The sequence below is a fragment of the Triturus cristatus genome, chromosome 4_2 (assembly GCF_964204655.1).
Source record: "Triturus cristatus chromosome 4_2, aTriCri1.1, whole genome shotgun sequence".
Lineage (NCBI taxonomy): Eukaryota > Metazoa > Chordata > Amphibia > Caudata > Salamandridae > Triturus > Triturus cristatus.
In genome coordinates this window covers 630,075,760-630,092,127 of record NC_140586.1, presented here as the reverse complement: position 1 = coordinate 630,092,127, position 16,368 = coordinate 630,075,760, and the positions used below count along the sequence as shown (strand labels likewise).

The 16,368-nt window shown below is 48.0% G+C and overlaps 1 protein-coding gene across 1 annotated transcript in view; it reads right to left on the bottom strand.

The window, feature by feature from the left end:
• Positions 1 to 16,368, bottom strand: part of RPE65 (retinoid isomerohydrolase RPE65) — a 186,857-nt gene that overhangs the window by 98,759 nt on the left and 71,730 nt on the right. The gene's annotated exons all lie outside the window — the stretch shown is intronic.

The following is a 16,368-nucleotide window of genomic DNA, read 5'->3' as shown; positions in this document are numbered from 1 at the left end:
AGAAAAATATTATTGCCCATGCAAGGAAATCAATATTTTTCATATGTTTCCAACGGGAAACAACCATTACAACGCACTACATTTGCAACGCAGTCATTGCAACGCAACTGCCTTTACAGCGCATGCCATTACAACGCAGCCATTACAACACATGTCACTACAACACATGCCATTACAACACATTATAAGTAGGGCTTTTTTATGGTATTTGTTTTTTTTTGCCCTTTCCGTCTGTATTTATCCATATTTATTTTTTGCTAATTCTATCTGTATCTATCCATATTTATTTTGGGTTTTGTAGAAAAATTAAGCTGAAATTAGTATATTTCACATTTATTTAACCGATAAATATGCACTCATGCTTGAATGTCTGCCAGGTTTCAGTGCTGTGAACACCCGCAGAAGATAAATCAGTGCACTTATATGAAAATATGCAAATTTCAGTATCAACCTTGTGCATATCTTCTACTGTTAAAGCCTCTTTACTAAAATTCCTTTCATTTTTGATGCCCTTATCTACACAATCTACACATCTATTGGCCTGAAAGTCATGGCAGGCAGTATTTAGAATTACTCAAAAAGCAACTTAATTTCAGTTTTTATCCACAATTAAAAATAAATATTAACGTTTTCTCTCTGTATTTACGTGTAAAAATCTGTGAAAACAGGGAGCCTTCATCATAAGGTACGTAATGGGGAACAGTAATTTTTAACCCTACACTATCCAACACTTACCCTACTGTTGAACTCACTGGAGTTGGAATAGTAATTTTTAACCCTACACTATCCAACACTTACCCTACTGTTGAACTCACTGGAGTGGGAATAGTAATTTTTACCCCTACACTATCCAACATTTACCCTACTGTTGCACTCACTGGAGTGGGATTAATAATTTTTACCGCTACACTATCCAACACTTACCCTACTCTTGCCCTAAAAGTATTATGCGTTGTAATGGTATGCGTTGTAAATGTAGTTTGTAAAAATGCGCTGTGATAGCATGCGTTGTGATAGCATGCGTTGTAAAATCATGCGTTGTAATGGACGTTGCGATGTAAAAACCGCGTTGTAAAGGCATGCAATGTAAATGTTTGTGTTGTAACGTGTCCTATTTGTTTTCTACATCTAGTCAATAGATATTTTATCCTCAGCAAAGATACAGTCTGCTAGAAAAACCCAACCAAGAATGTTCTGGTAACGGACATGTGTTTTTATTTTCAAAACTGCCATAACAACACTGTGACAAGGCAGTTGTATTCCTGTGGATCACCTGCACAACTGTACAGATACGGGCAGCAGATGTTAAGGCTATACTTGTTCACTGTGTTTGAAACAGAGAAAATTTGATTTTAGATTACAACTTTCCCCAGCAACCCCACACCCGAAGCTAAGACATCACCGACTGGAAATAAATAAACTGCAAAAAGACAAGAAAACCAGAAAAGTCATCTCCCTCTTTGGTCCCAGTGTCTGGAACAATATTACCATCAATATAAGAATTGCCTCAGTAATATCATTTGTTGTATGAGATGCAGTGAGACATTCAAATTGTAAATTTCTTGCTGGAAAATCAAAAGCAAATTTGCAGATAAAGGCAATCTGTGCTGGTAAGGGTGGTGCTGATTTTGGAGTCATCTTACAATAGTCACGAGCCTTATAAAGGAACCAATGGAAAATAACCCCAGTCTCCAGCTTCCAGCATTCCAAACATGCCCATGTGTGAATTGACATTAAATCTTCATGCACAATAATAGAGAACCTAGACTGAAAATGCACACAATCGCTATTGGAAACTATAATCAACAATCTGATCACATAATAAACCATATCCAATCTCTCGACTAGTGCTAAAGATTTCTCTGCAATTACCTCTATCACGATGTAAGAAAGTGAAACTTTTTCATAGAACAGAAATAAAGGGAATTCCCTCAGTCGCATGCAGGTTCCCCTCAACCAACACCTATACCTAAAATTGAGCACTCCTAATTCAGATGCAGGCTGCAAAATTGCAAATATGAAGCCAAACACAGGATTGCAATAGCAGATATGATGCATCCTAATAACCTAGACATAGCAATCCAAACAGGAACATGGCTTGCAGATACGTCCCATCTTGTTCTCAACCTCCTGGTGCCCTCAGGGTATGCAGTCAGCTGCCTACACAGTTTAGGAACGTTAGGTGGAGGCATCACAATCATTTATAGATCCTATATTAAATGCAAAAGCTTGAGAAGAAACAATACTCATCCTCCCCACATCTGTCAGTCAAAGAACAAACATTAAATGCCAAACCAACAATTTTCCACATTATCTATCTGCCCCAATAGAAATTGTTCTCTCCGTAGAACAGATGATAGAAAGTAGATGTGAAAGAATCAATTCAACTAGAAAAAAAAGCTTCGTAGGTGACTGTAAAATGCATTGGGGTGGGGAAAGGGGTGTCAAGCGTCTTTCTTTCTACAAAACAATGATGTCAATCAATTGTGCATGTCACTCTCCCATGAATAGAAAGCTGTTCTAGAACTCATAATATTGAAACAGGCTGTGTAGAGAGTCAGACCTGTATACCAGTAAACTCGTAGGACCTCTACATTATATCAATCATAGTACGTTGTACCAAGGTTTCAACTTTGGGGCGAATTAAAAAATAAAGATCTGGGTAAGTGACCTTAAAGACAGCAACCTGGCTGTCCTTGGAACCCAGATTTCATTCACACACAGGACCCCACTGGCCTGATGAAAACTCCATCCTAGAAAACTAAACTACAAATCAATCATGGTAGAGGTTGCTGATGGCCTGGCTCTACTGAATCCTAGTGGTTTTCTGAAGAACCACTGAAGGAGAGGATATTGGTGAGAGCGTCAGACAGAATCCTGGTATCCAAAACCCTCTCAATAGAAACTGGAATGCATTTAATTGAGATGAAAGGCCTACAAAAAAGTATCCTGAAATGCAAAGAAACCTTTCTCAGGAGAGAGAGCAAGAAAGCTAAAAATCACATCTGGAAACTGGCAGTGTAAAAAAATTAAATCCACAATCCCACTTGACTCCTGCTATATCCGACTCACAAGAGAAACGTGAGAAACGCTCACTTTCCTGCAATGCGAAAACAGAGAACATGGAGCTATCACTGTTCATCAATAATATGGGCTCCCTCAGAATACCTAATCTGTTAATCCATTACAAGGCGGTCTTCTTTCAAACAGACCACAACCTGATAAACACAGTCTAAAAGAGGAAGCCCTCCTCTTACTTTGCAGACCCTACACCATTGAAAGTTGTAAAAAGCATAAGTACATGTTTCGAACTATAACTAATTAATGCAATCAATACTTTGTTGCTGCATGGGAAGGTGACCAGCACCCAGTTAGGTATCTATGCTGCTAAAAATAAAACAGAGGCATACACTGAGGATCTTAAATTCCTTCTGGATTGATAGCTCCCCCTCATATTAAACTTTATGGGATGCTGTATAGCACAGAAACTAAAGGCTCGCATGGAAGCAAACGTTCTTCTCGATAATCTACAGGCGGGATTCAGATCAGTGTGCAGCAATGAAATGGCAATGATGCACATAGTGAATGATGCACTCTGCATATTAGACAAAATAGACCATGTCAGCTCATTTTCTTGAACTTTAGGCAACATTTGAGAGTTCCTGAAAATTCTTAAGGATCGTATGGGTATCTTGGAACAGTTAAAAAAAATTTAAACAAATTTTATTAGCCAAATTACACATGTAAGGCAGAGCTCTGTACCCCAGAGACCTCTGCAGCATCAACAAACACCATTATGACTTTGACAATTTTCATGTAAATATAGGAGGTAATGAAAAGCAATACAAATGAAACATTAACAAATTAACGGTAACTCTTCCAACCCCCCCATCTTCCACTCCAGAGCAACAAATCAAAGCAAAACCTTTATATATACAGTTATACTGCGCCATCACCTAGGAAGCAGCTTGTCTGCCTCACACTAAGAAAGGAGAGCAAAAGAGGAGAAGGGAAAAGTTAGCCCGGGTCTAGGTGTTGGGTCAGCGGAGCAGGCTCTAATTCCAGGCTGCGGTAGTCTGCCCAGCGCTTCCAAATTTTAAAGTGCTTACGTGGGCAACCCCTAGCCTCAAAGATAGGAAACTCCAAGCCCATACAGAAGTCCAGGCCGTTCTTCCATGCATACACAGAGCGCGCCGCCGTCGCCTTCCAGGCCTGGCAAAATCCCTTTTTGCTGGGGTAAATCCCAGAAGCATGAGATGGCGTTTGTAAATGTTGCTCCCGATTCCATCCATAACATGCAGGAGCACCAGTTTCGGTGAACAGGGAAGGTCCCAGCCCAGAACCTCAGAGAGGCAAGCCATTACCCCCCTCCAGAATCGCGCCAATGCGGAACAGTGCCAGACAGTATGTAGCAGGGTACCCGCCTCATGCTCACATCGAAGACACACCGGGGAGGCCACCAAACCTGCCATCCACAGTCTAACCCTGGTATAATATACACGATGCGGGTATTTGAACTGGATAAGCCGTAGGCTCATCGCATTGGCTGCCCCTCGCGGAGAGGCCAGGACCTAAGTCCAGTCTTCCTCCTCCAGCGGGCCTACATCTCCCTCCCATGTCTCCCTAAGATGCTGCAAGGAAGGGGAGCTATGTGTAACTAGTGACTGGTAGATCTTGGAGATCTTGTGATCCTGGAGATCTCCCATAAACACCTTTGCCTCCACCGGACTAAACTCCGCCAGCATCTCCAACCCCTCCAAACTAGGGTAAATGGCATGCCGAAACTGTAAATATTAAAAAAAAAATTGGGCCTTGGGCATATGAAAGTCTTTTTGTATATCTTGGAAGGATTTCAAGACAGGCCCTCGCATAACTTCACCCAGGGTAGAGACCCCAATATTGTCCCAATCACGAAATCCAGGCAGGACAGCCAACTGCGGTAGGTGCCCATTGTGTCAAAGAGGGGTCTCCAGAGTCAACCTATTCCACCAACCCATCCTCCGTAACGCCTGCTTCCAGATCTGAAAAACAATCCTCGTGGCATACGGCAGGGAGCGCTGCAACGTTGCAGAATAGAGAATAGTGTGCAGGGTGTGGTCCCCCATGCACCTCTGTTCAACAGCGTACGCTGGATCAGTCCTATCCCCAAACCACCATTGATTGAGGACTAGCAGGTGCGAGGCCATGTAGTATGAGAGAATATCAGAGGATGCTAACCCTCCACAGTATGTGGATTGAAAGCAGGTCCGCAAGGCCTCCCTTGACACCCCACCACCCCAAAGAAACTGACCCAGGGCCCCATTAACGTGGCGGAACCACCTGGGAGATATCGGATACGGATAATTTTGCAATTGGTAGAGTAGGCGCGGGAGCGAAACCATCTTGAAATGCCCGACCGGCCATACATAGAGAGGGGCATGTGAGACCAGGTTCAGATATCCTCCCGTACACAGTCCCATACAGGCGCCAAGTTTCTGTCCCAGGATGTGATTGGTGAATCTGACAGTACCAGTATTTCATTCCCCCGTACACCACCTGGACCGCGGACACCCAATTACCGAGATCCCCCTCTCCACCCAGAACCCAGAGGGTAGACTTCCAAGAGTTCATGTACAGGCCGGAGGTCTCCCCAAAAATCTGCATAATGCGTAGCAGACGCGGTCCCGTCCTATCTAGATTGGTGAGGAAGAACAGTACGTCATCGGCATACAGGGCAATACGGTCCGATAGGCCGCGTGCCCATTCGAGACAAGTCACCTGGGCGTCGATCCGCACCCACGCAGCAAAGGGCTCCATCACTAGCGTGAACAAATAGGGAGACAGTGGACACCCCTGTCGACTGTCCCGTCGAATAGAGAACGTTGAGGAGACAGAGCCCGCCACGCGCACAGCCGCGGTTAGATCTGTATATAGGAAGGTTAGATAGGGCAAGAAACGAGGCCCTATGTTCAACCTACGAAGCAGTGCGGATAGGTACACCCAGCTTAGAGAGTCAAATGCCCTGTCCATGTCCGCCAGCAAAAGCGCTGCCTGCTCCCCCAGTCCCTAAATGGTCGCAACAGCGACGTGCGCCCGGCTAATATTATGACGGGTTGCCCTTTGGGGCATAAACCCGGCCTGGTCGGGATGAACCAAGGAGGTAATATGCGGCCGGAGACGGTTGGCCAACGCCTTGGCCAATGCCTTGGCCTCAATGTTTAAGTGGGAGATAGGACGGTAAGACGCATGTTGATCCGGAGGGCTACCGGGCTTGTGGAAGACCACCACTTCCGCATGTCTCCAGTCGCTGGGCAAGTGACCCCGCTCCCTTGCCTCTTCCACCACCTTGTGATAATTGGGACTCAGCTGCAGGAAGAACCGTTCAAAAAATTAATTCGTAAAACCGTTGGGTGCCGGGGCCTTTCTGGGGTGCAGGTCCCCTAGGGCAGCACCCAGTTCGTCCTCTGTGAGTGGGCGGTCTAACAACACTCATTTCGCCCGAAAGGGCCTTGGGCGGAAGGTCATCCAGGAAGCAGCCTATTACCTCTGCCAATAAGCATTGCTTAGGGGCATAGAGATCTGCGTAATACGTAGCAAAGCTCTCAGCAATAGCCGAGGAGTCTGAAATGGGTGTCCTGTCCGGGCCTATAATACCAGGGAGAGCCTGGGGGCAGAGTGACCCCTGACACAATCGGTGGAGCAGCTTACTAGATTTATCTCCCCACTGATACATCCTGCTACGGGGTCGCCAACCAGACCCAGTGGGCCTCGTCTAATAGGAGGTGCGACTATCCCTGTTGCGCTAGCTGCATTTGGCGGCGAACCTGCCGCCCCCATCCTCCCTATTGCGTGCCTCAAGCCCAAGAATTTCAGCTTCTGCCCGTATGAGGGACTCCCTGCGCATTCTACGTGCCGCCGCACAGAAGGAAAAGTTCAACCCACGAATTGTGGGCTTCATTTCCTCCCAAAGAGGTTCAGCCCCCTTCACCAAGCCGATATTAAGTGTCAAATATTGATCGATGGTGTCTTCCATATGTTTCCTATAGTCCTCCTTCTGGAGGTTCCAGGCCGATAGGCGCCACCTAAAAGCCCCATATGCCATCCCCGCCCATAGAGTGATGGCCACCGGCGAGTGGTCCAAAAGCCCACGAGGAAGAATATCGGCTGACACCACCCTGCTATCAACTACCCGGGGAACAAATAAATAATCCATGCGGGAATATGAATCATGCACCGCCGAGAGGTAAGTGTATCACTGTGTTATGCCATGTAACCTACGCAAGGGGTCCACCCAGCCAAGGCCCATCATAAGGGAATGTAGTTTGGTAGGGCCTCCAGTGAACCCTCGGGCCGCCACCGATCCCTGGCAGCATCCATCACATTGTTCCAGTCCCCACCCACAACTGCCAAGTCATCGGGCAGATCCACCCACAAGGTCACCAATCTCTCCAACAACCCCCCAGGACAGCGGCGGGGGGGGGGGGGGGGGCATACACTTTCCCCAACACCACAGTTTCATTTTCCACAGTACCCTGCAAAAACAGGTACCTCCATATAGGCCAATAACACAAATTACATCATATAATGAGCGCAAGATGACTCTGAAGGAATGTAAGAGAGTGCAATCAAAGAACAAAAACCCCCAAAACATCCCAACAGTTCCCCCCCCCCCCACCCTATACCTCAATAACAGTGAAGTACCTGTTGCGGCAGGCAGAGCAGGCTGACCCCAACGGGCAGTCCGACCCCTCACCCCACCAATGGATCCCCAAATTACAGGCCATTGTGTTCTGGCCCTCTCTCTTTTCGTTAAGGTCCCACAGAGATACCAGCCGTCTTCTGTTCTTCTCCAGTCATAGCCGCATAACAGAGACCCCGAGGCTATAGTTCCATCCAACTGCTAATCCGCTGACGCTGGCAGTCGTGAGGTCGACTCGGCCCGAGGTGGGGCACCGCATGACCGGGAGCGCCGCCTGGACCTGGAGCGCCTGGCACCCCTCCCCTTCAAATTGGGCTGATTCTGGGCCACCCCATTAGAGGAATGGTGGTGATACGGGACGCAGCCGCATTGTCTCATCGGTCCACAGGAACACCTCCTCCAGTGAGTCAAAGAAAATGATAACGGGATCGATACACCAACCGCAACATGGCGGGATAAAGTAAAGCATAGGGAAGCTTGAGCTCGCGAAGGCGAGCTTTGGCCGGCAGGAAGGACTGCCTCCGCTGCTTAACCAATTTTGTGTAGTCTGGAAAAATCAGAATGCGGGCATTGTCAAATAAAAGCGGTTCTTTGGCCCTAGCCTGCTTCAGGATAGCATCTCGATCATGGTAATTGAGCAGCTTTGCAATGATGGGCCTAGGGCGAGCTCCCGAAGGGGGCTTCTGCATTTAGGCCCTGTGGGCGCGCTGCACCACAAAACATTTGGAAAAAGACTCCACGGGGAAGCCAGCTCTCCAGTCACTGAGTAAGGAACCGCTCCATATCCCCATTGATGCACCCCTCCGGAAATCCAGCGAAGCGTAGATTGTTGCGAGGAGCCCTCCCCTCGGCATCCTACCCTCTAAATGTTAGCCCACGTTGGGTGGTCTCCAGTGAAGTCACCCGCTGCTGAAGAATGGCAACTACATCTTCCGCTCCCGAAATTCTTGTTTCAGTCTCAGTGATGCGTGCAACCACATTCCGGAGGTCCTGCCGCAACAGCATGACGTCGGAGCCAACCGCCCCAATTTTGGCATCAAGGATATCCCTGGACTGGGTGATAGCAGCCATAAGAGCGGCATTGTCGGGCCCATCGCCATGAGTACCACCCCCGTTGCCGCCGTAGAGGCCCCCGGGCCCGTGAATTTGTCGATCGTGCTCTGCTTGGCCGATCCTCCCCATGGCTTATCTCTCGTCATGGCGGGCAGCACAACTCCCCTTGCCCTGGATGATGTACTGCTCGTGGTCAGCGTAGCGCTGCCGAGATACGGGAGGCCGGCGTGTCTGATTAGGAACAGCAAAAGTATAGAAGAACGGCCCAAGCGGCCCAACCTGACCGCTGATCACAGCATCGTTGGCGGGGAACACTGGGGGGAATCAAGGGACGCCATGCCGATCACTCGCCGGGAGGCAGGATGTATGAACGGGCACGTCCTGAACCCTGCCCGAACCACGGGCCACGTGCATGAGCCCCACAGCACCTCCAGGCGGCACCCCCGCGGCCCGGCTAAGCTGCCGAACCACCCCCGATTCGTTCATGCAGGGGGAAGGAGGGGCGCCGGTACGTGAGAGGCCCCGATGTCTGAGGGCCCCGGAGGCTCCTCGCGCGGCACGACCAGCCACTGAAGGGGGAGTGTTGCTGGGCGAGGGGGGGAGGGAGGTACATGCCGAAATCTTAGCTGGGAGGCGCTCAGCCCGATCGACTGCCGAAGTAGGCACTCTGCTAAGCAGGAGGGAGGGAGCGCTATGCCAGACCCTCGCCGGATGGTAGGATGTGTGTATGGGCCCGCTCCCCACCCCGCCCGAACCGCCGGCCACGTGTGACCGCCCCACAGTACCTCGAGGTGGCACCACCCCCCCGCAGCCCGACACAACCTCCGATTCCCCCAAGTCGTCTTGCAGGAGGGGGGATGGAAGGCGGAGGTGCCTTAATAGCAGGAAAGACACCTGTGGAAGAAAGGTTCCGAGGGCCCCAGAGGGTGCTTGCTCAGCCCAACAAGCCGCCGATGCGAGGAGGTTGCCGGGCGGGAGGGGAAGGCACGCACTCACCAAGATCCAAGGGGGGGCCGCTGGCACCAGCACAATTCGGGACCCAGACACCGACCGGCAGGTTACCAATCCCGCTGCATGCACTCCCAGCGCTTCGCGGTCCAAGACGCCGCCGATCAGCGAGGTCTGACCTGTATGCCGAGGAGGTGGTGAAGCCGCTAACCCCCAGCAGGTGACCCCTGGCCAGGAGGCACCCCTCAGGAAGCGACCAGCCTCACCAATGCAGCGCGCCGGACCAGCAGCCACGGCACCGCCCTCCGCCAGGGGACCCAGGTGCCGCCTCAATCCATGTCCCGGCTCTTGCGTCTCACACAGGACCCACCATCGGCTATGGCCGCTCTGCCATTCCAGGCTCAGTCGTGGGTCAAAACTCAGCCCAGGTATGCGGCACCAGTATGTAACCCTCTTAGGGCAGCTTGCGGCATATTTAGAGACCAGAGAAGCAGGATATTTTAAGGATAAAGGTCAACGCTGGACGGAGCTCACTTAGCACACGTCCGCCATACTGGCTCGTTAGTGACGCCCCCCCCCCCCCCCATCTTCGAACAGTTTTTAACTGGTTTTACTCCTATCTGGATAATCGGTCTCAACAAATAAAGCTGTCAAACTCTCTTTCCATTCCCTCACCCCCTTGACAAAGAGTTCCACAGGGTTCCATTTGCTGGCCAGTCTTTTCCTGGAACCCCTCAACTCGCTATTGAAACAATTGAAAGGAAAATGCTACTTACCACTCTATGCATCTGTTCTTGGCATGTAGAGCTGTAAATTCACATGCTGTGCATAGCTCGCCATCTAGTGTTGGGTCCAGATGTTTGCACTTTGTTTTTGTTTGAAGAAGTCTTTACAGTCACGAGGTAGGTGACTCCTCCTTTCGGTGATAGTGCGCATGGGCATCGGCTCCATCGTTAGATTGTTTTGCCGTAGAGGGTGATGTTGGAGTTAGTAAGAGTAGTAAAGAGAGATTTCCATGTAGATTGTATCTAAGTAAGAATCGTGAATGTGAATCTACAACTGAAATAGTGTACGTAAAACTGAGTGGCCCACACTAGCTTGCTGTCTAACACATCTACACTATAGTGTTTTGCAAATGTGTGTGGTGTAGACCATGTTGCAGCTTTGCAGATGTCATCTATGGGTATATTTCCTAAAAATGCCATAGAGACCGCTAGTTTGCCAGTGGAGTGCGCTCTAGGGGGAATTGTCAATGTGCGTTTTGCTTTAATGTAACATGTTTGAATGCACTTGACTATCCACCGTGCAATACCTGATTTTGATATAGTATTGCCTTTATGTGGTGGAGCAAAAGCAACAGAGATGCTTGGTCTTACGGAAAGGTTTTGTCCTTTGAATGTAGTATAGTAATGCTCTTTTCACATCTAGGGTGTACAGAGCACGTTCTGCCACGGAATCTGGTTGAGGGAAGAACACAGCAACTCAACAGATTGGTTGATATGGAAGGTAGAAATGACTTTAGGTAGGAATTTGGGGTTAGTCCTAAGAACCACATTGTTTTGGTGTGTTTGTAAAAAATGTTCTTCTATGGTTAGTGCCTGAAGCTCACCCACTCTCCTCAGAGATGTGATGGCTATGAGGAAAGCTACCTTCCAAGTAAGAAATTGTAGTTCACATCTGTGCAATGGCTCAAAAGGTGGACCAATGAGTCTGGAAAGGACGATGTTGAGGTTCCACACTGGAGTTAGTGGAAGTCTAGGGGGAATGACTCTTTTAAGTCCTTCCATAAATGCTTTAATAGCAGGCACTCTAAAAAGAGACAGATGTTGTCTGTTCTGCAGATATGCAGCAAGATGTAAGAGAATGGATGTGTACGCTAAATTGGAACGCTGTAGATCTAACAGATAGCAAATTATGTTTTGGATTGAAGCGTCCAGCTGATTGATTTTATTGTTATTACAGTATATCACAAACCGCTTCCATTTTGCTGCATAGCATGCTGTTGTAGTGGGGCGTCTAGCCTCTTTGATGATATTCATGCAGTACAGGGAGTATACCCCGGTCCCCTGGTATTGTAATGGGACTGGCTCTACAGCGTGTTTTTCCAACAGAAAGAGAACCTCTCGCCTTAAAAGGGCAAGATGCTCTTGTGACATTGCATGTGATCTTGGAAGAATAATTGGGGGAGTGTCTCTAAGCTCCAGGCAGTAACCATATTGGATAACTCGTAGTACCCACGTGTCTGAGGTGATTGAATTCCAGACAGGTAGGAATTGAGAGAGGCGTCCCCCGACAGGAGTGGAATGATCTGGGGTAACGGAAGGAAGTCATGTTTGTTTGAGGGGGAAGTGCGTGTGGAGTTGCGTCTGCCTCTTCCCTTGCCGTGGTTTCCTCTAAAACCTCCTCTGAAATAACCTCTTGATGAGGGGGATTGGTTATTGCCCTTGTAAGAGAAGGAGGGATTTTCGGTGGATAGATTTTTGGAACCACCCCTGTAAAAGGAGGGGCGAAAGGAACCCTTAGTGGTAGGTAACTGCAAAGCCCCCATGGACTTTGCAACTTCCGTGTCTTTCTTCATTTTCTCCAGCGAGGTATCAACCGCTGGGCCAAAGAGATGTTTCTTATCAAATGGTTGGTTGAGAATGGAGGTTTGCACCTCAGGCTTGAATCCTGAGATTCGCAACCAAGCATGCCTGCGTAAGAGTACACTAGTATTTACTGCGCAAGTTGTGGTATCTGCTGCATCTAGGGCACACCTGATAGAGGTATTGGTGATGAGTTTACCTTCTTAGATATGGTCATTAGCCTTAGTCTTGTGTTCATCAGGTAGAAATTGCATGAGTTTTTCCAACTCATCGTAATGAGCCCTATCGTAGCGATCCAGCAAAGCTTGAGCATTGACAATGTGCCAATGATTGGCTGCTTGTGAAGCCACTCTTTTGCCAGAGGCATGAATGAGCTTAGACTCCTTATCGGGAGGAGGAGCCTCAACTGTGGTCTGTGAGTTAGCTCTCTTGCAAGCGCTGGAAACCACAAGAGAGTCTAAGGGCAACTGACCTCTGATATAAGCAGGGTTAGAAGAGGCAGGCTTATATTTTTTCTCCACCCTAGGTGTAATAATTCTTGCCCTCACTGGATCTTTAAATATCTCAACTGTGTGTTTTAACATGCCTTTAAGCATTGGTAGTGTATGAGTGGCTCTTTGAGAGGAACTAAGGGTCTCAAAGAGGAAATCCTCTTCTAACGCCTCTTTATGGAGTTCCACCCCGTGATACTGAGTAGCCCTGTTAAGAAGCTTAACATATCCAATGTTATCATCAGGTGGGGAGGGTCTGGAGGGATACAGATCAGGGTCATTATCCGTATGTGGGTCAGTGTGATAATCCTCCCAAGGGTCAATGTCATGTGGCCTATCCTGATCCTCATCCCCATCCCGGTCATCCTGTGGGTCAGGTGATAGTGGTGGTGAATTTGAGGGTGTGATTAGTAAATTGGGATCAGTGGGAGACGGAGGTGGAATTTAAGGGGGAGAAGGGTTAGTACCTACACTTTTCCTCTTGAGAGGAGTGTGGTAATCCTCTGGCTCATCTATTTTATATTTCTTTGGAAGGGTGGCATGGATATGTCCTGTATCAGGGTCTATAACCAGTTGTTTCTGCTTCGGACCCGAAGGCGGAGCATCAGGCAGAGGCTCTTCAGATGGAGTGTCTTTCTCCTTACTCGCTGGTTTCGGCTCCGAGCCTTTCGGTGCGGAAGGTGGTTTCTTCTGTAACGGTGGAATTGTTACGAGGACATGCTTCGATTTCGGTGCCAAAGGTGTCAGTTCCGCACTGATATGCGTCCGGCTCGAGCCTAAGCCGGAAGGCTTGTCCTTGTGTTTCAGAGCCAGGCCCGTAGACGGGGTGTCGTAAACTTTTTGTTGGTGCCGACTTTGGCCCGAAGGCAGAGGAAGGACCGGAGCTTTTTTCTTTGATTCTTGAGGGGTAAGAGGATTTGTTTAGTCACGGTACGCTGACCCAGAGTGACTTGCTCCTCCTCTTCTATGTCAGAGTCCGCTTCAGACACAGAGATATGTTCTTCCTCTTCCCCCCGAGCGTGATGTACTGTTTCGGAATCTTCATCGAAGATGTCCAGTGCAGAGCCACTTTGGTGTTGCATTTTGAGACGTCGAGCCCGACGGTCATGAAGCGTCTTCTTTGATCGAAACGATCGGCACCCATCGCAGTCTTTCTCGTCGTGTTCCGGGGATAGGCAGAGGTTGCATACTTCGTGCAAGTAGGTGCATGGAAACTTAGCACGACACCCGGGGCAGGACTTGAATGGAGTCCGTTTCATCGACTGCTAGCGCAGGTAGGCCCGATGGCCCACCGAGAGTTTTCCGATCGAAGTTAGTCGATTTGAGACGGTACGCGAAGAATGGGGAACCGCAATCGACACAGCAGCCATCTGAGTCAGTGTCCACAGTGGGTTGTCATTGTGTGTGACACATGACTTTGTTTTGATTCCTTACAGAGCGGGGCACCCTTCCCTGAGCTGTTGCCAGGTAGAGGTGTGGCTACTTATCCTTAATTAAGGGTAAGTGATCTACAATTACTTAGGAGAATTTTTCATATTATATCTACCGAGTATTATCATATTGAAATACCAATACGGGTATCAGAAGGGATATAAATGAATCCTTTCAAACTGAACACGTTCGAACTATGCTGTGTGTTTGACTTGTCGAATATTTGTTTCCCCTTCCCTATTTTGTCTTATGAATACAGAGAGTTACAGTAATACCAGGAGATAAAACATTGGATTACTGGTTCCGTATGCCTTATCTACTGTTTTTCCTTACACTTTGCACTAGCAGCAGCTTCATTTGTCACTTGGTCCTGAAGAAAGCCAGGATACTTTTTTAGATCATATTGGCTGAAACATGTCAACCGTTTTTTTCAACTTGAGCAGTTTATAATTCACACTGCTCACTGCACTGCTTTTTAATCCTGCCAGTGTGAGCAAGTGAATAAAGCTTTGTGTTTTTGCCGACACTAGGTAGTTTTAAACTCACGTTTTTCATTTTCATTTTCTGTTGCGCTGCGTTCCCACCCTACCAGATACTTTACATATGGGATTTTAGCATCCAGTGCAATGTTGCACGTATTAAAAAAACATTCCTGAGCTCCTTCCTCTCAGTGAGGGAGTTGTAGCCCTCAGTGGGACTAGGTATTCCCACTGGGAGGAGAAACCCATATGATGAAGCATGTCACCATAGGTGGGTGAGGGTATTCGTCCTGAAAGGGATCTCTCCCCCGAGGAGACTGGACGAGACACAATCTTGCTCAGTTAGCTTTCGTACATACGTAGACCCAAGGTTATTTTGTGTTACAATTGTGTTGGAAAAAGGGGATGATTTCCTTGCAGGTCTTTAAACTCCCTACCTTGGACCCACTCCTCCTGTCTTTTGTGTTATGAACCGCAATCGATAACTATACCGTTGAGGGTAGTGGATTGCGCGTCAATGGGGTCCAAGAAGAGTTACTGAACCGGTGTGCAGCAATACACATCCGAACCCGATGGCGGAAAAAAAACAATCTAAAGATGGAGCCAATGCCCATGCGCACTATCACTGAAAGGATGAGTCATCTACCTCGTGACTGGAAAGACTTCTTCGAACAAAAACAAAATGCAAACATCCAGACCCAACACTAGATGGCGAGCTATGCACAGCATGTGATCTACAGCTCACATGCCTCGAACATAATGTTTCACCCATATGCTGATGACATTCAGCTGTACTTGAAAGTCCCCTTCCAGAAGACATTTAGAGGCTAGCCTGAACTCTCAACGCCATCTCAAACTAAACATTACAGCAATCACAAGGTTCAGTAAAGACAATAATACAAAAGCAACTATGCATTTAGAATAGGTACTGCAGTCCATATTCTGCTGTTAATAGAAAAAGAAATCAAGGAAGGGGGAACAAGGAACATAAGAATGCTGTCACTCAGTAGATGTATGTTATGTTTGTTGTAACGTATGTTAAAGTATACGCAGGTGAGGAGGGATATCACACAGTTATGTATTGTGCAGTGGTATAGGGGATTCATTGGCCAGAGGACAGTTCAGGGCATAGTAAGGATCAGGCATTATCTGCAGATGAAAAAGGTGCAGCATCTGTAATTTCAGGTCATTGTTCTGCTGTGACCATTCAAACACATAGGTATAATTCAAGGGATCCCCAAATATCTTTAGGGCGAGAGGGCAAGGGCATTATTTCCCAAAAGGCAGCAAGTTGCCCTGATAGTATGCTGCATCTTTGAGCCAGTCAGAAGCAAGTGGCAATGCACGGCACCCCCATCTCATCGTAACCCTGCGCTTGGCAAGTAGTAAAAGGAGCGCAGGTAATTTGCGCACCTCCGGAGGCATCTCCCTAACATAAACCAGCAGCGCAACTAGGGAAGTGCGTTAAAGAATGTGTCCAGTAATATCCTTGATTGTCACAAATACCTTGGTCCAGTAAGCTGACACGCCTGGGAAATCCCAGGCAAGATGCAGGAATCCGGTGTGGTGTACAGTGCAGCGCACACAGAGTGCATAAGCGTGCATCTGCACTCAAGCCCATCTTGAAAAGCCGCTCGGGAGTGCGATAGAGATAGTGGATGTATTTGAAATGGACAAGGAAAAGTCTATAGTTGGAGAGAGCG